The 26,192-nt window shown below is 50.4% G+C and overlaps 1 long non-coding RNA gene across 2 annotated transcripts; it reads left to right on the forward strand.

The window, feature by feature from the left end:
- The first annotated feature begins 1,567 nt into the window (after nucleotides 1–1,567).
- LOC128748747 (uncharacterized) lies at nucleotides 1,568–6,779 on the forward strand. 2 transcript variants are annotated; one of them, XR_008412834.1, is made up of 3 exons: nucleotides 1,568–1,625; nucleotides 4,816–4,992; nucleotides 5,155–6,779. It is a non-coding gene; the product is annotated as an uncharacterized LOC128748747 (long non-coding RNA). The 2 variants fall into 2 exon arrangements; XR_008412835.1 differs by having other exon boundaries at nucleotides 5,175–6,779.
- The last annotated feature ends 19,413 nt before the right edge of the window (nucleotides 6,780–26,192 follow it).

A 26,192-nucleotide genomic window follows, 5' to 3' on the forward strand; every position in this document is an offset into this window, starting at 1 on the left:
CTGAAACCATGGGGGGCAGTGTTGCTGTAGCCACCCGATACGTAGCTCTAATGAGAAACAAAGAAGACATAACAACGGCAGACATTTAACAGCCTCACCGACCACCACCTCCTACAATGCTTCCTATTTTGTGCAAGAGCTGCATGATAAATGCTTCCGCCACAGTCACCATGTTTGAGTTGTCATGAACTCTTGACTCTGGGCTGCTCCCCCTGGTGGATACATTGGAGAACAGTGGCGTAAACAAGGCATGGCCGCACGTGATCAGTCACATGGTTTATAACAGACGGGTGTGTTTTCGTTCGTATAGGTACCGTAGATGCGCCTGGACTATGACTCCCATAATGCACTGCAACAGCTGAAACTCTCATGACACACCTGTTTACATGCTCAGTCATCTGAGAAAGACTCAAACTCGAACCACTACTACTGTGCTTGGTGTGTACCAGGCCTTGAGGAGGAGGCCCCGGGGCAGACCCAGGACACACTGGACACACCCACATCTGTCAACACGGGTGAGTTTAGGGAAGCGCAGCGCAGTAAATCCCGCGACAGGAGGTCGTCGAGGGTCAGAGCCCCCCATCGTAGCCCGTGACACCGAAGACTCGCTCAAGTTTCCCTTGGTAAATCACTGTTATCAGGCAGTTTTCCGTGGCATGCGGTGGCTTTGTGTGTCCGCACCACTCTGGCTCTGTGGTGAGACAGATGGACCTGCCTGGAGTTGCTCTCAGCACAACTGCAGGCGACGTGTGCGGCGAGTTGGTGCGAGCAGGAGAGCGAGGCGCTGTTGTTGTGCTCGCCTGCAGGCTTCATCACAGACCAGCCACAGATGTCTTATTGACACCAATTAGTATCGGCCTCACCCACCACACGCACGCACGCACACACGTGCACACACGTTGAAGCGCACAAACATCCATTTTTCATCTCACAGATGAAGTCAGAGCCATACACGGCCTCATTTCCATGCAATAAAGACGACACTTGATGTGCGTTAACACAGGCAGAAGCAGCGCGCCTGGTGTCTGGTGTGTGAGTGTAATAACAGCAAGTCAGAAGAGACGGGACTGAAGACATCCATTAGCTAATGGATCGCTCCTCTCACTGTTTTTCCTCTTCTTCTTTTATCCCACTCATCCTCCCTCCATCACACAAGCGCTGCACTTAACCTCATCCACACACACACACACACACACACACTCCTCCGTCTGAAGTGGAGCCCTTCATTGACAACGCCGCCGACACACTTCCTGTCGTGAGCTTCACGTGAAACTTGTGTTTGCCACTGACGCCGGGCCTCACCCTCCTCTCACGGTGCGGACGGACTGAGGGATGGACATGTGCGAGCTCTGATGAGCTGCTGGGTCAGAGACGAAGCAGAAGGTCCGACCTGATGGAAGGGCTCGGTCCCAGCTCCCGCTCCGAGTTCAGCTCCATTAAACTCCTGTGTAAACGACTTGGACAGTAAACTAGCTTCACCAGCGTTTGTGGTGACGTCACACAGCCTCCCGCCACTAGGTGGCAGTGATTTCACTTCAGCAAGTAGCAAGCAGCTTCTCTACAAACGAAGAAAAACAGTCCCAGGATTAGAAAGGTGCAGCAGAAAGACATCACAGTCATGAAAGGTAAGAAAGAGTGATCGACTTTTTTTAAACAAATGTGAACAACAAAAGTGACATCAGTTTTATTATCAGCGTAACGATGTGCTTCATGTTAAGAATCATTCACTGCTTTATTTCCACTCCAACTCATGCGTATTTTAACAGAAGTTTAGACAAGTCATGGCACCGATCACGTGGTTTTGGGGTCCGAACGGCGCTCCCAGGTCACGTGACGTGTGCCGCTGAGACCGACCAAGGTCAGGTGTTGAAGGTCAAAGGTGAAGCGAGGAGAGCGACGCTGAGTCGCGGCCGTGATTTAACATTCTCACCGGTGAAATCGATCAGGCGCGAGCGACACTTGAGGGAGCGCGCGCGTGCACGCTAAGTAGGGGCGGTGACAGCCATCAGCGATGACACTCGGGAGCCACTCGGAACACACACTCGCTCCCACTCACTTAAGTGGAGGGTGTGAAATTGAGCTGGGACCTGGAATGAATACTCCAAACAATTATGCTCCTCTCATCCGCTTCCCATGAATCCATTCACGTGACGCCTCCGCGCGGCTCGCGCAGGTGAGGACGGCGGTCCCGCGGGGGCCGGGACGGAACATGACAGGCGTCTGATGGTGCGGCGGCTTGTCTGTCACAGCCGTGCGAAATATGACGGCCGGTCCGGAGCCCTGCTCCTCTGCCGTTCATCCCCAGAGTATTCCACTGTTCTGGCTTCAGCAGGAGGAACAGTGAATAGAACGAGCAGCTGACCCGCAGATGAGGCCGGACAAAAGTCTAATAACAGGTGAGTAAACTGAAGGTTCAGGTGGTTTCTGGACTCGGGACGTACACGCAACATTCCATTCTGGGCCTTTAAAAGCGAGAATCAGTGGCATCAACCCTTTATTTTCTTGTCAGAATTTGTTTTATGGAAGATTTTCCCTTTTTGAAGAAAACAAACAAATATAATAACAAACAAAGAATAAAATAGATCCACTCAAAATAAACACAAAAACCCAACACTAAAGGAAATTAAAATGTAATAAAGTCAAATACAAAGAAAAGATAAAATTTTATTTTATTTTTTTAAATATTTGGTTCAATTTCATTTTAAAAAGTGAACCTAAATTGAATGTCAGTCCACAGATAATTTGACATCGCCCTAAATAAATATTAACTATAATAATAAGGTCTTTACATTATTACATTTCAGGAGAGAGAGCCATGTATTTTTGTTTTTTTTAATCTTCTCCAGTTTTACCTAACTAAGAGTTTCTTGGATGAAGTGCAGAGTCTCTGGCTCCAGCGCTGGATTCAACAGCGACTGTGAGCGAAGCCTGTCGAGCGTGAACATGGCGACCACGGCCCACGATGCAGTGCAAAGTCTCAGAGCCCTGTAATTCTGAAGCAGCTCAGCGGCGAGACAGAGGGCCCTGCAGGCGTCGGCAGGCAGGTACCTGACTCCCAGACACGCCCCTCCGGGAGAGACCAGCCAAACAGAGAAGGCGTCTGCAACAATCACCTGCAGCTCAGCTGCTCCATGAACCATGAGTGTTGCACATGAAAGGAGCAGAGCAGAGGCTTTCGGCCAGGAAGGAAAACCCTCTGTGGCTTTGAATGAAACTTTCATGGGCCTCACTGGCGCTTCTTCCTCACACTCAACATGAAGTTCAGAGTTTGTTCAGACGTGTATCGATGGAAGCTTCATCCACCGACGAGCCTGGATGATACAGAGAAGAACCAAGCGCCGAGGTGGAGGCTCCAGGGTGGAGGGCGCAGCGGAGACCTGGTCAAGCATGGAGTGCTGGGAAGCTGCTGCTGACTGCTCAGCAGAGGAGGAGGAGGATGTCATCACTGATGCAGGGCGCACGGCGGTGACAGCAGCGCCAGTCACCATGATGATGTCATCACTCATGACCTGCGACACACACGACGTCATGGCTCGTCGTCCTGGTTCCTCAGGTGTTCCGGAGTGTGGTGAGATGAGCGACGGCTCGCTCTGGCTGCCGGGCCGGAACACTGTCCTCAGGTGACCCCTGCGTCTGCTCAAGGAAGGATAGCGGTTTCTCTGCTGTTTGGACGGGTTGCTTACAGTGGAAAAGCGTGAGCGTTGCAGTCGGTTTCAGAGCCTGTTTGAGGCAAACTTTCTGGGCAAAAGGTCCCTAAATGTTGGCTTCATGATTTGCTCGCTGGCGCCGGCGTCTCTACTCTGATGCTGAAGCTGAAGAGCTTGTTTACCTGCACCTGGTGGCTGAAGACAGAGCTCCCTCCACTCAAGGCTTCTTTCCTGCTGCTATCCATCAGAACCATCATTTGTGCTGCAGATTCACGCAAGTCTGTGACTTCTGAACTGCTGAAGGTCAGATTTCACACCCAGGAGGTCAGGGTCCTTGGTTCTGCAGCGGTCAGTCGCCGAGCCTCAGGTCAAACCCCTGACCTGCTGCTCCTGCTGCGCTCCGCGGACGTTTCTCCTCAAGTGTTTTCCCTCCGTCAGCCACATCCGTTTGTGCTTCCAGAAAGTTTCATGACCAAATTCCACTGGAGCCTGGAGTGATGGGGAACGCAGATGCCCAAAGTGGATTCCTTTATCAGGATTTATTTCGTGAATTGGACTGAGGAGGTTGAAGCACTACGGAGCAGCTGGGTCTTCTTGTTGGCCTCCCGCAGCAGAGCTCAGCGCCCCCTAATAGACGCGGCGGCGCTCGCCGCCCCACATGACAGCGGCGGGTGCAGTTGAGGAAGACACGTCCTGGAATGAGCTGCTGTTTGAGCAGATGGAGCCAGTGTTTTTACCGCTCCTCCACCAATCGCCAGCGCAGCCCTCAGCTGCCAGGCAGGAGGTCCGCAGCCTCCGCTGACCTCCAGCGGGGCCCCAGGGAGCGGCACTCACGCTGAGCGGGGCTTGATCTCTCCTGCTGCCCCTGATCCAGTCAACAGAGAAGCGCACCACCAGGGACGGAGCGGTTATCAATAGTTCACTGGCTGCTGTGGACTTTAACCCGCTGCTGCAGAGGTGGGTCTCGCTGCGCCGCTCCGCAGCCGCATCTGAATAGCTGTGTGGGAAGACTGCGTTTTCATAACACAGGGCTTGAAATGATGCTCATGTATTTCCAGCCCGGCTGCCGAGTTTGTGATTTCATGTTTGTTTCTCAACAAGCAAAACAAAAGCTAGATTGGCAGTGGGGATGGTGAATTTGGATTCTGCTTTTCTGGCCGACGTTCAGGGCTTTGAACACGACAGTTCCAGGAGCAGAACTGCAACAACGCGACTGGCTGACTTCGCGCGATGAAGCCGTCCGTACACGATGGTACCAACTGGACCTGGTGTTCCTGGCACGGAAGGGCAGCTGTGAAAACACCAGAGCGGCTCTGATACTTTGTTCCGTGGAAGTTGTCTTGAGGTCAGTCCGACTTAAAATATGCCTTACAAACACAAATGTTTTCATGTTGAGATTTCTGGGTTCATCTCTCGGCCCAACTCAGCTCAGCAGTACAGAGCCAGCTTGCTTGATATACTTTACATACGTATACAGACACAGCGTTTGAGTATCGACACTTTTCAGAGAGTGGATATTTCTGACAGCCCCGGGTGGAGCGCAGCCAACACGCCGGTCCAGACTGGTGAGGAAGCCTCAGTTCCTCCTGCTGCTGAGAGAAGCGGGTCACGCTTCCTGTCCTCCACGTCACGAGAAGGTCGACCAGCGTGGAGCCGCCGCTCTCCTCAGCAGGAAGCGTTCGGACCCGAGGAACGGACACGCTCCTGGGACTTGTTTTTCTAAGGCGTGTTTATGTAAAGGAAGCTGCATATTTCACATTTATGAAGGTTGGAAAGCTCCGCTGCTGGTTTGACTCCAACTACAAGCAAGTGTTGAACCTTGTAGCATGTGGAAGCCATTATCCCGGCGACGCCTCCATTTGCTCCTCTATTTACCTTTGCCATCCTCCGACCTTCGCTGCTGTTTACCTTCCACCTCCGTCTCTTTTCTCTGAAGGAGGCTGGGAAACATCAAGTCATGTGACGGACAGTGTTTTTGGATGTTTGGAGCAGTGTTGGGTGTTAAGAGGCTTTAGTCCTCCATCACGGCCTCGCCCTGCTGCGAGCCTGTCTGTTTACGTTGGTCCCTGCTGGCACGTGTTTCTGCCTCAGAAGCCTCCGCCCAGCTTCCCACTCCCCGCTGACATCAGCGGCGTGTGTGACGGACTGGGTGCATGTGTTTGGGTGGGCTCCCTGACCCAGCCTGGAATAGACCTTTAGACAAGGGTTCAGCTCCTAATGCCCTTGAAAGTCCTCCCAAACGTGGAGTCGCAGATCAGCGTGTGTTTGGAAACCAGATCCTCTGACGCCCAGGATGCTGTAACAACACCGTCAAGCGCACACACACACACACACACACACACACCCTGCAGCTTGCTTTCCAAACATCACATCAAACTCCCAGGAAAACGACAACAGAAACCTGAGACCAGACAGTCCAGGCTGACCCTGGAGCCCCTGCTGGTGTCCTCACTACAGTGCTGCAAGGTCCTCTGCAGCATGTAAACACGAGGAATATATGGAGCCCAGTCAGTGCAGCGACCACCATTTGTGGAGACCACCTTCATGATCCTGAGAGCTGCAACAGGCTGAGCATCAGTGAAGAGCTGAGTCCTACAGCTCAGGCAAAACGCAGCACTTAAAGAAGCCAAGCTGCGACTATGGAGTCTGGTGCAATTGTTACTTTCCAGGAGCAGGTGATGGACACCTGTGCCTCGCATCTGAGCAGCATTCACAACTGAGTTTGGAGTCAATGGAGTCAGTGAAGCACACAGTGCTGTTCCAGGGGAAGAGAGTAGCAGCCGCTGATGGTTTCCACAAGCATCTGCTAAACATCACCAATATATTCAGGCCCTGGTCATCCAGCCCGTGCTGAGCAGAGGCGATGAGATCGTGGCTCAGTAGGAGCTGGGAGGAACAGGTCTCACAGTCCACCCTGCCTCCCGCTGTCAACGTGTGGACTCAAAGAAAACGCATCAGACGCGGGGCTCGCGTTTCTATGGCCCTTCTGAGGTCACAGACCTCTTTCATCGCAATTTATAAACTTTTATCTAAACGTTCAGTTCTTGTCATGAGTCATGCAGCTTTGTCTGGTTTAAAATGAAATTCAGAATTTGTTTGAAATGCTGTGTCACATTCGAATGGTTACAAATATTCATGATTTACACTCTTCCAATAAAAACACAACTGTTGTAGTGCAAATGTTCAATTCAATTCAATTTTGTTCCCTTGACTCCCGTCTTGTTTTCTCCCTCCGTCCTTCCTGTTTGTGTGGCACACGGCTGGAGCCAATCAACCCCTGATCATTCGGGTTTCAAAACACCTGGACTCCAGCGACGTCTGCCAGCTCCACTCCTTCTGTCCTCACTGCTAATTTGTTGTGTTCAGTTCTCGCTGCCTGCTGTACATTTATCCATTGTTTGTCTTCTGTCCAGCTCTTTCTAAACCCTGGAGTTTTTGTATTTTGACTCCCGTTGTTCTCCCTGCTCCGCGTGGCTTCTCACTCTTCTCTCTGTTTTCTTCTCTGGTGCAATAACCTATTTTAATCTAGTTTAATTTTAACTTTTTATTTATTTTATTTTTATGTTATTAGTATCTTTTTTTTTTTTTTTTATTCTCTGTGTGATGCTCTTCCTGACCGCAGGCCCTTTCTTGCCTCTATTGCTGCTGGAAATGTAGACCTCCTGGAGGGAGTCATCCCAAAGGGATCAGTAAAGTCTCAGTCTCTTTCTCTTACTTTCTACTCGTGTGTTTGTGTTCACGACCTCGATAGTGTACTTTGTGTTTTACTGCTCATAGTGTGCGTGTGTTCTCCTGTTACAGACTCTCCTTGCATTCTTTCTCCTGGTTCGGTGACGCCTTTTGTTGCATATTTTTGTATTATTTATTCAATCGTATTTGACTCGCTCCAGCCTCTTGTGACTCTTTCATCACTGCCATTGGGTTCCGCCCCGCACTCCGAACGTAACACAACCATAGGTCAATACAAGACAATGTCTAACCAGCTCTGCCTCTGGCTGTAGATATTTTCCTGAAACCTTGAAAACCTCAGGTAAAGCAGGAGCCGGTGTGATGCTGGCGTCCGCAGCCCTCTGATGCTAGCTTGAAACTGGACTGGCCTCCACAGAAGGGTGAAGAGGGGTCTGCGATGGCTGGAGTCACTGTGACTGGACAAACTGAAGTTGAACCAAACAAAGAGGAGCCTTCTCTCCATCCTCCGGGGAGGAAGGAACTCAAATGATGTCTGATTAAATGGAAGCCTGAGTTGGTGATGGCGGCGCAGAGAACTCGCCGAGAACATCAGTGTGGTTTTGGAAGTTTCCAGTCCCTCTGTCACACCAGGACCAACGCTGCTCTTGAGTGAGCCTTCCATTCTCCAGAAATAGAGTGAGCCGGATTATATTCAGGAAAAACGTTCACTCTTGCAACACAATAGTCTGAGGTCAACCACATGTTGCCACTGAAGAGAGGAGGAGGCGAAGAAACGCCGGGGTCTCGGGGAGGCTGGTGACGACCGGAGGGTCAGCTCGCTGCTGGTCCGGGACTCTAACATTGTTTGACTCTGGCGGTTGCAACCGCAGCGGTTCTGGTTTGGGTCGGGACTGATCTTACCCTTTTCAGAGCCTTGCTAGAAGACAGCCTGGGAATGTGGTGGGAACGTTCGCTGAAAACCAGCTGAGAAATGTTTGTTGAGGAGGAGAAAGTGTGTGTGAAGCAGCGAGAGCAGAGAGCGGGGGGTCCACGTCTTCCCCCCGTGTGAACACGCTGGCGTGGGCAACACTGGCTCCGGCTCTGGACCAGGGCGGGTCCGGCCTCCTGCGCGGTGATTGGAGGCGCACACTTCTCACTGATGGATGGATGGAGGCGGAGCTCCTGTGGACATTTGGGGAGCCGCTCCATCATTCACACACCAGCACGCACCTCAGCGGCCGCCACCTTCTTCCCTCCCTGCAGGTGTTTGAGAGTGGACCAGAGTGGACTGAACTACACAAGGATGCGGTGGATCAGCAACATCAAGACATTTGCGCCACTGAATCTCTGTGTGTTCTGGAGTGTTGAAACAAACAAACACAAACACGCCTTCGCAGCTTTGGTTTGGTCAATATAATCGTCACCGCTTTATATTTTGAAGCCGTGACTTAGTCAGTTTAAACCAAGTGAAATGCAGAAAGTTAGCAAACTTACTGGCAAATATTTATCAGTTTTATCCGTCAATATGATGAATGAATTCAAACGTTTGAACCTCGAAATTGTTTGTCAATTATCGAGCTGTCAGCTGTTGAGCTGTGTTTGTGTGTTTCACAATAACAGTGCTTGAAATTGTATCATTTTAACAACGTCAATGGATCAGTGTTTACGTTGCCGAGGGAACACATCACCTGCGACGAAAGACGGGACTGACTTGGTTTAGGTCCAAGTCGTGGTCAAAATCCTCCAAGGTGACGTGTCTGGGGAAGCCGACCAAGGTGTGTGACCCAAGGCCAGAAGGGAAAGAGCAGGCTCCTTCCAGAACAGCAGTCAGATCCCATCGACCAGGACCAGGTTTCAGGGTGTTTCAGGCTGCACACGGAGCTGCTGGGAAAAAAAGTTGAACACACGTTGAACATATTTGCGGTTCTGTGAGTCGGAGTCCACATGTAGGATGAGGGGTTCTGGATCCTTCTGGGGTTCTCCCGTGGATCGGCTGAGCTCGCCCTCCTCTCTCCTGTGCTCGTGACCTCCTGGTGCTCAGCCTGTGTAGACCAACACCACGGCAGTGAAAACTGAAGAGAAAACCAGGTGTGGAGGAAACTGCTGGATTGGACGTCTGTTAATTCCATGTTTGGAGCGGACTTTGTCTGTGATTGCCCCAAATTGCACGATTGATATGGACCTGTGCAAACGGCTGGAGCGCGCTCAGTGGAACAATCCCAGCATAATGGGACGGAGCCCTCAGATCACCCACGTCGCAGCGCTGCCTCACTGGCGCCGCCTCGCTGGCGCCGCCTCTCGCCTCACGTGAGACGCTCCGGCCCCCAGTCAGTGGGGGACGTCAGGTGCAGATGGTATCTCAGACACTGAACCCCATCAGAAGTAAACGCTGCCGTCTCTACAAACTTCCCCTGAAGACAGTGTTATCTACAGCACCGGTACATCTTTACCTTTTTGATCTCAGGGGCCACCTTTCCCAGAACAAATGGCCCCTGGGCCCATTCAATAGAATGGATTGTGATGAACAGCCATATTTAATCTTCTTACACGCAAATTTTTTTGTCATGGAAAACCAGCAGCAGAACCAGGTGCAAATTTACTGAAGAAAACCAAAAAATACGCTTGATGCAAACTGTTGAGAAAATTGGAAAAACGAAATAAGATTCTGAATAAAATAAATATAATAAAACCATGTCTAAATAGCATAAATAAAAATAATGATTTTCATTTAAACTCCAAGAAGATATAAGTAAAGTGTAAATAAAAGTATCTCTGTAAAATGTTCTCATTCATTTTCAAAACTGCTTCAACAGGTGCTTCCATCAACAGTGTTTACTGTAGGGGGCGCCGTCACTTCCTTTATCATTGTTTCTTTCCAAGCACTTCTCCATAGTTGGTGACTATCACGGCTGTCAAGTCACTTCACTGACTCACTACTGCCACCATACGTGGCTCATGGGTTCAAAGTGAGCGTCTCACGGCCCAGAGGGCTGGAACAAAGAAATCTTGTAGTGGCCCTCGAGGAGGCGGCCCAACCAAGGGCCCCGGCCCTGTGGTGAAGAATCGCTGATCTACAGAAACCCGCTCTCAGGAGCTCAGTGGTGGGGGGTGTGGGGGGGGGGAATTCTGCTTCCCATGTGGAAGCTATTGCCGTGTAATCGCTTGTAATTGTGTTTTATTTCAGAAAAGCCTGTTGGACATTACGCGACGCGTGTGTGGTACTGATAAGTGTGCGAGGACTCGGTCGAGTGCACGCACGTTTTGGTTCACCCCGAGTTTAAAGCGCCATTTAAGGGGTTCTCTTTTGGGGTCTCATGGTTGAGTTTCAGGTCAGGGGTCGCGGCACAGTTGAGAGGGTGAGATGCTCAGTGCTTCTGCTGGGTTTGCAGAATACTGTTGAATTGAGGTACAAGTACTGCTGCAAACTGAAGTGATTCTGGCTCCACCTCAGCGCTTGGCCACTCCAGGGTGACGGATGCTCCGGCTCCTTGGCTTCACCCTTCACATCACTCATCCTCTGGAGAGGAGGATGGAGGCGCGCCATCCACAGAGGAGCGCGAGAAGAAGCTGCTCCGAGCAGAGTCCCGCTGCTCCCTGCAGAGTGAGATAAATAGGAAGAAGTCCAGGGGCTGATGAATGATAGTGTTAGCACATCCTCTCTCCCTCTGTTTATTTATTTACCTCAGCGGAGCAGCGTGGGAGCCGGCAGAAGTGCTGATGAATGGAGCAGACCGTTCTGCTGGTGTGAGAAGCAAACATGGTTGGAAAGTCTCTTCCGAGGGTCATTCAGTGATGTGCTATCGATGTGATCAGCAGGAGCCAGAGAGCGAGGAAGTGACTCATGATTCAGTTCCTCTCACAGCTCCAAGAAAACTCCCTCCGCTCTGACATCAGCGGGAAAGACCCCGAACCTCCTGAGAACCTCTGCAGCTTTGCTCCAGGACTGGATAAACGTGCTGTTGAACGGTGCGGCGGGGAGGTCTTCAACATGACCGTCGACGTGGAAGTGTATTGTGAGGTGACCCTGAGGTGAACAAGGTGTGGATGCCTTCCCTGAGTTTCCCGAGGCTCAGCGCTGGCAGCCCACGCGGCTCCGCAGCTGTGTGGAGGCAGATCTGGCCAGAGAAACTGGAGAGTGTGTGATTTCCTGAGTTTACCTCCCAAAACTTGATCACATCTGTTAGAAACATGAGTTCGCTGGTGACCTCCGGATCACAGTGCGCCGCTCCTCGACCCTGCAGCTGATGGAGCGGAGCATGTGAACAGAGTCAGGCTCTTACTCGTTCATCTGAGGCCAGAACATCGGCTCGAGACGTGTGGACAGTGTGTGTACAGCTAAGATGAAGACACATCTGTTGTTTGATCAAATAAGCCGATGATAATAAGTCTTTATTTCAACCCCCCCTCTAAGCCACAGTAATGACTGGTGACCATCGTGTCACCATGCTACATGGATACCTCACGCTCACACAGCACAGAAGTGAAGAACAGTTTCTGCCCCTTATTTATTCCTTGTTTCAGTGGTTGTGCGTGAGCTAGTGTGTGTGTGTGTGTGTGTGTGTGTGTGTGTGTGCTGTGTGTGAGGTCCTTTATGTTGTGTGTTACAGTCAGTTACTATTGATCTGCCAAGTCTCTTCTCTGCTATAATCTTTTCTTGAAAACCCTTGTGTTATTTAGGTTCAGCCTTTATTTCCTCCATATTTCTGCACGTTTCCACAGACGTCTTTATTTTATTAGTTACTTTTTGATGGCACTTTCCTAGTTGGTGGGATGCCCACGGACCATGGCAAGAAATTTGATTCTGATTCTGATTTCTGAGGTCTTATCGCCTCCGGTGGCGACATTTTACCGTCCTCACCGACCACCGTCTCCGACAACGCTGCCTTCCTCTTCTGTGCCAGAGCTACATGATCAACACTGACCCCACAGTCGCCATGTTGGCTTTCAGTTTGTTGCTGTCGTCATAAGCTTCTCACTCTGTGCTGCTCCCCCTGGTGGATAGATTGGTGAACAGCAGCGTAAGGGGTGCTTGGAAGCCTGTGTTCAGTGAAGGGAACATGGTTTACAGGGTCCATTTTGGTCGGAACTGGGGGCGTGAATGTGCCAGTACTCCTGAGGACCTGGGGAATCTTGAGTCACCTGGCATCTTTGTGCTGCATCTTCTTGGACGTTCCCCACACAGTGACGTGCAGTGGGCTCCATCTGGACGTGTGAACACTCGGCCCTTTGCATACACTGGTTTATTTACCGAGCAATCCGACCGTGTGTGTGTGTGTGTGCTGTGTGTGATTTTCGCTGCTTGTGTATAAATGTTTACATGCCTCTGGAATGTTCTGAAACGCGATCAACCCGCAGGTCTGCCAACAGCCACATAAACAGACACGTCCGCACACACAGACCCAAGCTGGCTGGCTGTGGTTCATCAGGTCGCTGGACGCGGCGTCGGTGACACACACACACACACACACGCGCGCGCGGCCGAGCGTCAGGGCGCCGGGACAAATGAAGAATCAGAGCCCGGCTAAGTTGAAATGACCTCCCATGAATCATGTTCTGCCACGCTACAGAGCGGCTGCTTGATCCCCCCTCCCCGCCCCCCGCCCCGCTCCTGCAACACTCAGCCAGGGTGGAGGGCCAGGGGCGACTCCAGCGTCTCTGTTTGACAACTAATGAGGCGCGCCTCAAAGACAAGATGGCACTTGAACACACACACGCACACACACACACACGCACATTGTTCTCCTCCGTGTCTGAATCACAGTCACTACAAATGAAAGCGCTGGTAAGGGGGAAACTTTCCTCATTGTCTGTTTTAATTTGAGTCTTATTTAACGAGTGGAGGATCAAAGGCGGGATAAGGGGTGGGCGGCGGCGGGCGCGGCGAGGAGACGACGACAACAGACGCGGCGAGGGGGAGAAGAAGAAGCCAACCACAGAGAGACATCAGGCTCCATCAGTCTGAAAATAGAGCGGTTTTTTGTTTCATCCGACAGAGAGAGGTGTCGATAATTAGGCTCCGTCAGGTAGTGAGTCTGTGTGAGTGTGAGTGTGTGTGAGTGTGTGTGTGTGAGTGAGTGTGAGTGTGAGTGTGTGACTGTGTGTGTGTGAGTGTGAGTGTGTGTGTGTGACTGTGTGTGTGTGTGAGTGTGACAGTGTGTGTGACTGTGTGTGTGTGTGTGTGAGTGAGTGAGTGTGTGTGTGTGCGACAGTGTGTGTGACTGTGTGTGTGTGTGTGAGTGTGACAGTGTGTGTGACTGTGTGTGTGTGTGTGAGTGAATGAGTGTGTGTGAGTGTGACTGTGACTGTATGTGTGTGAGTGTGTGAGTGTGTGTGAGTGAGTGTGTGTGTGAGTGTGAGTGTGTATGTGAGTGTGAGTGTGTGAGTGTGTGAGTGTGTGAGTGTGTGTGAGTGAGTGTGTGACTGTGTGTGTGTGTGTGTGTGTGCGACTGTGTGTGTGAGTGTGTGTGTGCGACTGTGTGTGTGAGTGTGTGTGTGCGACTGTGTGTGTGAGCGTGTGACTGTGTGTGTGTGTGTGTGACTGTGAGTGTGTGACTGTGTGTGTGTTCCTGACAGTATGTGCTGAGAGCACTGTAAACGCAGGGGTAATGGTTGTCAGTGTGTGACGGCTATAAATGGCCCTTTAGTTCTCGGCTCAGCGCGGCACTGACACCTCCGCCGGCTGCGGCTCGCCGTCAGCAGCCGCGCTGCTAAGTCAGAGTTAAGGATCTTCATTTTCATCCTCATCGACTTCATTATCGTCAGCACCAACACACACGCCCACCTGCGCACTCAGGGGAGCCACGGAGCGGGTGGAGGGGGGGGGTTCCCCAGCAGCTCCTTGACATGACTAACCTGTAAATAAAGCCGCCGCATTAACCTGAATTACCACCAGTTAAGAGACACACAGGGAATTTGCATATGAAGCTCTTCTTTAATTGTGCAGCAGGAGTCCTGACGTCACTGGCTCTTTTGCTGCACTAGAGCTGCGTCAGTGTTCAAACGCTTTGTTTACATTGGACACGCTAACAACACACGTATGAACACACGCACACACGCGGACGTGGTCTCCAGTCGGGCTGCAACAATGAGTTGACGTCATCGATAACGTGGCCAACAAAAATTTTGTCGACGTCAAAATCTGTGCGTCGATGCGTGGTGTTGCTGCTGGTGTAAACACACACGGCCGCAGGATGGGCCTCCAGAACTGCACGTTATTGAGAAGCAGTGAGAAACTCGCCTTCTCTGGAATCATTCAGAGATGTTCATGACTGAGGTCCGACTCCAACTGGCCTCCGTCCCCGGCTCTGCCTCACCACCTCCCGCTGAGCGCCTCGGTCACAGCCACGGAGCAGTTCGAGCGGCGACGGGTCGTAGTGTTCAAAGGTGTGGCTTGGTTCTGTTTGTGAAGATCGAGCATCTTTAGGATGAGCCAAGTTCTCAGTTAGCACGGAGCTATTATTATTCAAATAAGACCTTTTGATGTGGATGTTGGTCACTTGATATGAGATACATATATGAATATTGATGATTTTAAATTCTTCTCAAGGACCAATGAAGCCCTCCGTTTTGAGCTCTCTGTCCACTGTTTCAAGCTTCACAGCTGGTTGCAGCCCCAGTCTCGAAGATGTTTTAAAGGTGGGGGTTCATGCTGCGTTCAGGACCTCCAGAGTGCAGGAGAGAAAAAGGCTCTGTCTCCTCTAGATTCATGTCTAGAGACAGGGACAACTGTGGGAGATCCACCTGAGGGTCTGAGGCTCTGTGCTGGCTGGTCGGGGGCAGCAGCTCCACACTGGAGTCCGGGGCCAGGCCCAGTTGTTGACAGGTGACACTGGAGGGATGTGCTGCCGTCTCTTAGAGCCACTTCAATGCCTCGCTGCTGAACCAGCAGGGGGCGTGAGAGAGCGTTAATGCCAGTAATAGGACATGAACCTGGACTTCAGGAAGTTTCCAGATGAGTTGTTGATGCTCTGGCCTAGAAAACACTATAACCTCCTCCAGCCTCCATGATCTCACCGCATCACATGTGGTTCTCAGTCAACTGCAGGTGCTGAGAGCTCTTTTGCGGGCCACAGACAGTGACTTGCCGCTCCAGGTTTGGCCCGCGGGCCTCGCGTCTAACTCATCTGACGTATGATATTTACACTGCTAACAAGCTTGGATACAGTTGGGCTGCTTCACCACGAGTCAGGAGGCTTCTAATCCATCACTCCTGCTTTCTGGAGCTCACATAAACACACCCTCCGCGGGGTCAGAGGTCAGGCAGCCGGATAATAACATTACAACTAATGGACTCTCATCTGTTTATTCATAAAGGTGTCCTCTTTCTGTTTCTCCATGTGTGCCAGCGTTTGCTCTGCGCTCAGGTTTCGTCCTGGGGGAGCCTGTGGTGACTGTACCCAGAGTGCTCTGCTGCACAGGCGGGTCTGTGTCGGAGAGAGCGGCGGGTTTTATTACATTACAGCCAGACACAGAGATGCACTGTAGCTGCGCTCCACGCTAATGCACCATCAAATACGGCTGCGCACACTGAGCAAGTGTGCTGTGCATTTCAGCATCCAGGCGTCCACGCTTTCATCACCTTCTTCCGTGTGTTTACGGGACCATGTCCCAGTCAGTGTGTGTCCTGCGTGACGCACTTGGGACCTGGTCCACGGTGAGGCCCAGTCAGCCGAGGACGACATGATCCTACACAACAATGAACTGGATATTCGGAGGAGGAGATCAAAACGTGTGAAAGCATATTGTTGAAAATGTATGGGAGTAGAGAGAGATATTTGCAGTGCAACAAATGAAGCGTTTGGCGACTGAGGTTCTGTGGTGACTGTTTTCAGCAGTGATTTGTCGAGGACGTCTGATTGGAGCCTCGCTGATCAAAGTCAGTTGAATATTGAAACGCTGTTTCCCCCGGAGCCTGATATTTTGGTGGCTCTAAGGTGACAGACAAAGTGTCGATGTCCCGGGGCAACTGAGCTCCCTGAAAAGTGAAAAAACAAAGTCTGACATCCCTGAAGTGGAACTCGACTGCAGATCCCCACAGTCGCCTGAAGGGGAGACGCCAGCTGCTCCTCTCACTCTGTGGTGTGATGGAAGACGGAGAGCCTCTGAGTCGGAGAAAGACACCAACACACACACCAGGAACAAAGACTGAGGAGGGAACGTTCATGTAAACCGTAACTCATCATCTGCAGAGTCAACCTTCACGGGTTACACCAGATATACTGTCGTCTAAATCTAACACGAAGGAACAAATGTTAGCATGAATGAGACATGCCCAAAATGAAGCCTTATGAAGCGCTGACCAGCATCTTGTTCAGCCCAGCTTTAATGCTCCTGGAAAGGTCACCGCAAGGTCACGCCAAACCCCGCCTTTATTACTGATTATTAACAGCAAACAAGCAAGTAATTACTTTATTAATGGCAAAGTTCGGTGTGTGTGTGTGTTCCCCAACCTAAGGTGTTGTTATTATTCATTAATAATTAATAATAATACCAGCAGAAATAGTACATTAATAATAATAATGAATAAGTAAGTAATAAGTAATTACAAAATACAAAATAATCTACACTATAAAATAAATCTCGTATCTGCCAGGAAAAAGGTGAATGCAAAACTAAACCTGAGAAATAAGTCACTATAAATAAATAAATTGCTATCAAATGGAAGTAAAACAAAAATTAACACAAACAAAAGTTAAGCCACTAAATGGTGAAATACTAAAAGAAAAGGAAAGAAAGACAATGTTTCTAGTTTATAATGATCACAAACAATGTGACATTTATCATGATGAAGTATTTTGTCAAAGAAACAAAATAAATCTGACTTTAACGAAAACGTAGTAATGGAATGGAAGAAACTACTGCATTGGTGAAGAAAGGTATTAGCTCAAAACTGCACATTCATTCGTTGCATTTGGAAAATAGCTTGGTGGAAATACAGAAATGACTCTGAGAGTCATGTCTTCCATCTTGGTGGCGTCCCAGGACGGCAGTTAGCTGCGGGTGGCAGGTGAGTGGTCATGTGATAGGATGTTGACATGCGTCCACCCTGGACCCAGGAGCCCGCCACTAATGGTTTGACACCCACCGCTCTTCTATTTTTACTGCCGGTGAGTCCCAGAGGTTCCTCCAGCAGCTGCCAGGATCAGAGGGATCCCGCATCCAGAGAGCCATCCAGAGCAGCCGTCAGCAGGGCTGCTAATGCGGGGTGACAGCTAAACTAGCGGCTAAGTTGTGACTCGCCGTGCGCGCGCCTGCGTGTGCGTCCGGGCAGTAATCAGCTCGTAAACACCACTCAGGCCTGTTTTTCCTGGACGAGAGTGAAGGAAGGAGGCAGTAAAACTCCGCAGAGAAGTCCGGCCTTCAGGCCTGCCACAGGTCGGCAGTGTTTCCTGGGAGGCTGCAGGCCTCTGCTGCGGCAGATGGTCGGCGCTTGACACATGTGGGAATAAATAAAAATGATTGAACCCGGGGCGGGGGCCTTCTGTCCGCCAGCCCTGCATCAGCTCACTCATCACCTGTCCAGTTTGTCAGTGGCAGAAGACACATGTGGCGCACACACACACACATGCGGCAGGGAGGAGAGTGAAGAGGTCATCTTCAGGGGGCAGGTGTGGACAGCCAGACCCGGTGATGACAGGTTTGGAGGGAGGGCAGTGGGAAGCTGGCCGCGTTTGGGTGCCGCTTGTTTGAAAGACTGGAGCTCTGAGCTGCGAGGACTGGGACTGGGACTGGGACCGGGACTGGGACCAGAACTGAGACTGAGCCCGGGACTGGGACTGGGACTGGGACTGGGACTGGGACTGGGACAGGGACTGGGACTGGGACAGGGACTGGGACTGGGACTGGGACTGGGACAGGGACTGGGGCTGGCGCTGGCGCTGGGGCTGGGGCTGGAAATGGGAATGAGACTGCTGAGGTACGAACTCAATCTTAAACTAAAGCAATGGGAGGAGCCAACAGGGGAGGAGGTGGGGGTGAGGTGTTCTTCAACTTACTTTATGAAAGGAATAGCTTCTCCTGCAGAAGCTGATCGGCTGGACTTGGTCCCCAACATCCCAAATTCTGGCTCTCTGGCTTCTTCTCACTACTTCCTTGGATTTTTTTTAGTCTAATGACCACATATTGTCGTGCTCACTCCTCTGCTGTCCAGTTGCCTTGAAGGCCTCCTGTTGCTGTTTTCTGTCCTTTATTACCTGGAACATCAGGTCTGTGCAGAAGAACAACCAGAAGGGGACCAAACCAGAGGTTCCCACTGAGCAGTTTGTCAGTTCCACACGCAGACACACAACTTTACTGTCTGATCCCTGATCTTTTTCTTGCGTGTTTATCGCATCAGTGATGTTCAGGACCATAAATCTGTCGACACAATTATACTCCGGGTTCCTCCGTTCCTCTGGGAAAAAAACGCCAAGCCGCGGCCTATAACATAAATCATGGCACTTTATGTTGAGGGGCTGTTGCCAGGAAATGAAGGCAAGTCATGCGGTGACCTCAGCAGTGACGGACACGCCGTGTGTGTGTGTGGAGCTTCCTGTGCGAGAGACGCTGGGCCCAGCTCAAGCTCATCGCAGCGTCATCAATCCTCCACTGTGATCACCACCACTGCACTCCCAGAGTCATGTGACCTTCTGAGGATTTCACACAGGAAAAGGTCCACGTCGTCATGGCGACCACAAAGAATAAGCTAAACTGTTTTAAAAAGTAAAAATATCTGCCTGAAGGATGGGAAGGAACTTGGTCACGTGGCTGCTGGGAAGAGCTGTGATGAGGACGAGGCAGCCCTCACTTTTGCATGAGGCGGGGAAATTTGTCCTATGTTTCACATCGCTCTATTATCCATTATCCTTTGGTTTGATTTTGAAGACTACTTTCAACATACCTGTTTCTAAAGAATCTGCAGTGAAAAATTATAGAAACTCATGTAACCAACAATTGAAATGATAATAACTGAAGGATGTAAGAACTCTCACCACGTAACAAATGTCTCAGAAGAGGAGGGGCAACAAGCGCGTGGCACGTCCTCCACAGTCCTCCTGAAGAGAGACCTGCTCCACACCAGCCGCAGGGTCAAGATTACCTGACTTAGTTTGACTCTTTCTTTTGTTTGCCTTTCTGTCTTTCAAATCTATTCATTCTAATTCGTGTTTTGAGCGTTGATTGATTTTTATTTTTAAGGAACGCCCAGTTTTATTCTAGTTTTTAATGTGTTTCACTATTAGTTTACTGCTATTTCCTTCCCAATGTGAGGAATTTGCTGTGTGCGAGATTGAAAAAAGTTATGAGGAATATTAAAAACTGAGCCAAAAGAAACCGTTCTCCAACAGGTCCTTGGGTGGGCAGACGAACAGCCATCCAGTCCCTGCCGTCATCAGTCAGACTCACATCACAGCGCCCTCTGGTGGAAGAGAGGTGTATCCTAGGTCACGTTTAATCATGAAACAGGGTGGCGGCTGATCATCAGCCAGAAAACTGCAGCTTTTCCCTGACGTGTCATGGCACAGCCCTGGTCTCCGTGTTTAAATATGAGGCTGAACATCCCTGGGAGCAGTGCGTCTTCCCTCACTGGCCTCCAGGTTCCTGACCCAGGCTTCTCACGCCAGATCAGGTCTTTATGTGGGAGATACTCGTGTAGACGCCTGCGCCAAGGTGAAGCTGAGGTGGTGAAGCACCATGGTGCTCATCTCATGGTGAGTCAGAGCCGACTCCAGTCACCAGTGATGTCACATGTTGAGTCACTTCTGCCCGGCCAGAACAGGAACTGCCTCCCCCCCTCCACCCTCCGCCCCAGCCCCGCACCATGAGCCCCCACTCTGCCAGGGAAGACGGCATCCTCACGTCGCTAAAATCCATGATCCATTTCATGCCACAACTGGAGGTTGGTTTGTTGACAAGCATCATTGTTTATCAGGAAAGAAATGATCAGCGATAATTAGCCGGCGGGTGCCGGTGCTCGCCGGTGCTCGCCGTGTCACTTTTCATATCAAACAAAGCAGGTTCCTTTCTTGCCAGGGACGTGTGAAAAGCAATTAAGGTTGTAATGGAACAGCTCCAGTCCCTCCTACTCCCTCCACACTGGCGGTGCCATTCACGCGCGCGCGTGCGCACGCACACACACGCGCGCGCGGCCCGCTGGGGCTGGAGACAGCCAGTGTTTGAAGGAGCGTCAGGATGAGTTTTGGCGCCAAAGCCCACGGGCCTCATTTTCCTTTCTCATCTCCAGGAACCGAGCGGAGCTTTCACATGTTAAACAAGGTGTGCGTTTCTAGGTGTGTGCGTGTCCCGCGGAGTTACGGATGCCTCACATCAGCAGTTCAGAGGAGAAACACTGTAAACGGCAACATGCAGGGGGAAGCTATAATCAGTATAATGAAGCGTGAGACTCGCCCGGAGAGAGAGAGAGAGAGAGGTACGGGGAAAATACATATCAATTTCAAATTCTGTCTCATCTGCTGCGCAACTCACTGCATCTGGCAACTATAGCAAGTGCAGCAAAGTTTGCTGAATCCAGCTGCGCCTGCTGTCGCAGGAGCAGAGTCGCACGCAGCCGTTGCTTTTGAACCTCCAACATTCACACACTAAAGCGATGGGATGCTTTACCACCGTGGAATAAAGGTGATGGACTTGCTTCAGGATGAGAGTTTGGAGAGACAAGAAGATGTCCCTAATCTGACCTTTGATCTTTGTTCACAACAGGCCACAGGAGGGACGTGAACACAGCAACACACGAGAGGCAAAGTCATGGCTCCTCGCTGCATGATCATTCCAGGAAGTGTGTGGTGAGACCAAGCTCCACATCCGCAAAGATGTCGAGTTCAATACCAGCAGGGTAAAAAACATAGACTTAATAAGGCAATGAACTATTGGATTTACTAGAAAAACTGAAGCACAGTTCAGAGAAATAAAGACATGAAATAGATAAAATAATGAGAAAATTGAAATGATAAACTCATGTTTTCACTGAGTGCAGATAAAGGCAAAGAAAATGAGGCAAATATAAAAAAGCTTCTGGAGACTCTTCTGTCGTGTCCCAGACAACACTGCTAGTATCAGCTGTAACTTCTTAGGTTTAGCTGCAGGTCGACTCCTCCTCCACTAACACAACATCCATCATCAGTGCACCCACGACCTGGCTAACATCATTTATCAGTTGAATACAGCCAGGTTAACTATGAGCAGGAACTTCACTCGCCTGTTGGAAGTCGCCATGACGACCGCGGAGCAGCGCTCACTGATACCTGGGCAGATTAGAGTCGTGTGTCTGTAGCGAGGGCAAGACTCAGGACCACCACCTCGATGAAGCGGCTCAGACACGTGTGGGAAATGAAGTCATTCACGTTTGTCCCTGTAGTGTAGTTCTACGTCTATCTTTGTGAGGACCGGTGTGAGGTTTTAGATGAACACAGCGAGGACATTTTGGCCGCTCCTCACTTTGTCAAGTCTCATTCTGAGGGTTAAAACTACAAAACAGCCTGGTTATTATCACTGGGTTTTAGTTTGCTTCAGAGTACAGGTGAAGCTTAGCCATGTGTTTTGGATGCTTAGGTGTAGGGGGAGAGGCTGGGTCGCTGACGGTCCTCACTAAGATAGGAAGACAAGTCGTGCGTGTTCTCAGCAGAACATGTGTTACAGTGTGTGCTTGCTCTGACTGAGCAGCGGTTGCTGGTACATGGCTGCAGTCATTATCAGGGGCTGATGTCAGGTGGGTTGCCAGGTCTTTGGACGAACTCTGACGTCCATGATGACAAGCTAGCTCAGAAGCGATGCAGTTTCTTAGACAAAAAAGCAAGAAGTGAGGTGTGAAGTTGGAAATATTGTTTATATCAAGTGAGAGAGTCTCTTCTTTAGTTCATCACCGGTGTTGTTCGTGTATCCAGCTGGTGGGTTCTGTTCTGGTGGGTTCTGGTCCGTGTGTAGTGGCTTCCTGTCCAGTAGCTTCTGCTCTACTTGAAACTGTTCAGGTATCTTCTTTGTCTCACCGGTGCTGTGTGAAGGTTGATCCTATTATACCTCCATCTATTTTATTCCTGACTAATACTCATCTGCTTAACATGCTCCCTAACAATTATTAGTCTTTGTGTGTTGTGTTTATGTTACATTTATTTTTGACCTGCGTTTAGATAAAAGACACATCCACTCACAATGTTTGTTTCTTAATTTCAGGCAAATTGATGCACTTGATGCAAGTCTTTTCTCTGACAGAAGTAAGTAAGTTGATCTATATGACTTTCTTTTTTCTTGAATGTAGACAGGGATACAATGTTATACAGAGGCCTATCATGATCATTTTATAGACAAATGATGCGGCAGCGGAGAGTTGTCGGGCGCGAAACGTGTACTTCCAGAAAATAATTGAGAAGCACTGGTTTAAGCAACAACTAAACAACTAAATGAGGCGCGAGTGTAAACAAAGGTTTGAAGTGAGACGTCATGTTGATGTCACTGTGACTGTGGTTTGTGAGGAGGCTTCCTGGGGGACGGCGCTGTCTTTTGCCGACCTCAGCTTGACCTCATCATTGTGCAGTGAGGTGTCAGGACGCCACTGTCTGAGAAGAAGCGATTCCCCTCCAATAACACGACAGAACTCTGACCCAGCGAACTCCCAAGTCTGCAGCCGTGTGTCCATCACACAGAAGAGAACTCACGCTAAGATGGCGCTCAGTTGAAGGTGAAATTGTGCTTGAATTAGCAGATAATTGAGACAAAGTGCTCGGGTGTTTCCAGCCTCTCTATTTTCAGACGAGGATTCCCGAATCCAAGTGGCATCCTGATGGCCTCTCAGCACGTCGCTGATCATTCCTGGAGCACTAAGTGCCGGGTTTGAGTTCCAGCTCTCCCAACACCATTCAGCTACTCATCAGATGTCTGAGGTCGTGACCTCCACGCCAACACGAGGGTCATGATAGAACATGGGGAGCACAGCGTTGAAGCCTGTAGTGAGGAGCAGCCTGAGGAAGCCCTGACCTTCCTGGTGACGTCACGCTCAGACGCGCCCAGCTCTGGACAGAGGTCTAATGGTTTCCAGGGTGTGCTCCTCAGTGACCGGAGGCCAAGGATCGGTAAGTCACACCACTGAACTTGAAGTGCCACCCTGGCCTCAGATCAGGTCCAGGGCAGCTGCAGCCGCTCATCTGTGGCCACCCAGGACAGACGTGTGTGTGTGTGTGTGCGCCAGGAGCCTGTGATGCGTCTGACTGAGTGAGACGTCAGGACAGCTGTGTGGACCGCTATCATAGTGCGGCAAGAATGATGCCTCTTTCCTGTTCCCAAAACACCGCATCCCTCCATCACTCCGACTTATTTCTGTCAGCTCCACCGTCAGCGATCTGCAGCGCCGCGGCCACGGCTCCGCCCACACCTGGCGGGAGGACGTCGGCCAGGCCTCATGGGTTCACGCGCGCTGTTTCCATCGCCTTCTGTTGGGCCTTTAATCACTTCATTTTTAGAGGAGACGCTCCTTTCCCACTCCAGGTTGGAGGGCTGTGTCAGAACCTGCAAATACTGGTTCCGTCGTGTAAATTGGTGGGATATTTCCCGTCCTCTCAACTCCAACATGGCTGCCTTGTGTAAGCATGGCGGTGTGCTGACGTAGCTCCTGGAAATCTTTAGCTTCTGACCTCAGGAACTTCCCCCTGCTCACCAAACTGCCGGTAACTTCCTCTCCACCACTGTTGATCCATCTCCCTTGTGACGGTGTTGCAGGACCAGGTCCACATGGTTACAGCAGGTTACATCAGGAATTGTAAACACTTACCTCAGAGAGTAAAAGTTGGGGAGCCTGTCTGCGGCTCTGCCTGTCTGTCTCTCTGTCGCTCACCGGCACTCTGGTGCCACCGCGCCCACAGACAGGCCACAACTTGCCGGCAGACACACATGCACCCCGACGCCTCGGGGGACAGCCGCAGCGTAGCCAGAGGCGGAAAACAGAGCGAGGCAAAGGATGGAGGTGAAAACAGAGAGAGGAAAACATCTGAGGTCACACTCCTCCCGCTGCAGCTGTCTCCCCGCTTTGATAAAAACTGATTAAAGTTTTCTTTCAACATCAATTCCTGTTCAGGGTAATGCAGCACATCAGGTGTAATAACGGATCACAGACTTCGGACTCTGACAGGTATTTTCTTGTTTTTTTCTATCGACAGTACAGGAAATGACTTTGAACTCAGCTGATGTGGAAAATATTCTTGATTTTTAGAAGCTCTGCCGATAATAAAGCTGCACACTGAGGGGCTGTGCAGGACAGACGCCCTTCTGTCCTGCTGTGAGCCTCCTGAAGAGGCACAGATCAGGCTCCACAGGTCCTCCCACAAATGCCCGCTGTGGTCTTGAGGCGAGCCATCATGCGTTGCAGGACTGAAAGGCCACACCAGACTTCTGTTCGTACCATATTTTAATCCTGTCGTCTGGTCGTATTGTCGAGTTACGAGCTTTAATCTCAATTAATCGCACTGGAACTGAGTTAACTCGCGATTAATGGCAAATGAATCCCACACCATACCTGTTCTAAATGTAGCTTAAAGGAAGCTGTTCTCAGCTGTAATGTTTCAGCTGTGTTTCCTCCAACAAGGCAACAGACCATTCTTCAGAAGAACCTCAGAGGCTCTGATGAGGCTTGGCCACATGCGAGCAGCGGGACGTGGGACACATTATTGGCCACTTCAGTGCTGAGAACACCTTCCTTTCAGCTACATTTAGAGCAGATACCAAAGGTGTGAGTCACTTGCCAGTTGATCGCCAGTTGACTCAGCTTTGTAGTGCGATTAATTGAGATTCAAATGTTCATCTGTTGACAGGCCTGGTGAGAGGGAGCATGGCTTGTACGCAGCACCTCCACTGGAGCTTGCAGGAAGCATCTGAACTACATTTTGACCATGATCTACTATTTGATGACATGCTTTAGTCTGAGTGAAGCCAATGTTCATCAGCTGGCACTTTCACAAGGAACCAAGCCTCTTTCCCACACGTGTGGGGAGGCAGTGCAGCAGTGGCATCACCTCAGACTGGGGCGCTCCAGGTCCATGAAGCTGCCTTCTGTGCATGTGCGGTGACTCGAGGAAGGTCCTCAGTCCCTGCTCCGCATCACACGGCTGTAATAAAGTCAAGTGTGAAGCGCACGCATGTAGCGGCAGCACACGCCTCTGCACTGTAACGGGTGACAGCTGTGAGGAGCATCATTACACACACAAAGCAAACTATTTTGGTTCGGCAAAAACAAAACAAGACTCAACACTTTGTCGCTCTGTGTTGGGAGACAAACTATAAACAAGCGGCATAATTATGTGCTGATTTTGAGACAAACAAGCCATGTGCTTGTTGGCGGGTCCGTGCGCGCGAACACGAGCACGCGTCACCGAGATGAGAGGAGCCGGATGAAAGGCGCTCTGTCTTACTTGTCAGATGACAAAAAAATGACACACACACACACACACACACACACTCCAAACAAATTTGTTTGAAAAGTGACAGAAGTCTCACACTGTCATTACACACACGGCGCTGTCGCTTCAGTGTTGCCGTCACACACACACACTCCACTCACCAAACACTTGTGCAGACACAAGTGAGCCTTCCACTTACCAAAACCTCAAGTGTTTCTACAAAACAAACTGCTTTTTTTTGTTGTGACGAAGCCCCAGCAGCCAGCATTAATAAATACAAACAAGCAAACAAGGCGGCATGTTGATATGGGGTAATATTAGCATCAGCAACTGTCACATCCACTCTCTCCTGGGAGCCCGCCGCACCAGTCTGATGAGTCTTAGTGTAAAGATAATCTAACACTCTTGAACGTCAGAAGAGTTTACCAGCTCTGGAAGATGCCTCCTCTGAACATTGATGATCGTGTTGCCTTTAAAGTCCGTCAACAATTCTAATTAGCGCCGT

Source organism: Synchiropus splendidus, chromosome 17, assembly GCF_027744825.2.
Source record: "Synchiropus splendidus isolate RoL2022-P1 chromosome 17, RoL_Sspl_1.0, whole genome shotgun sequence".
Classification (NCBI taxonomy): Eukaryota; Metazoa; Chordata; class Actinopteri; order Syngnathiformes; family Callionymidae; genus Synchiropus; species Synchiropus splendidus.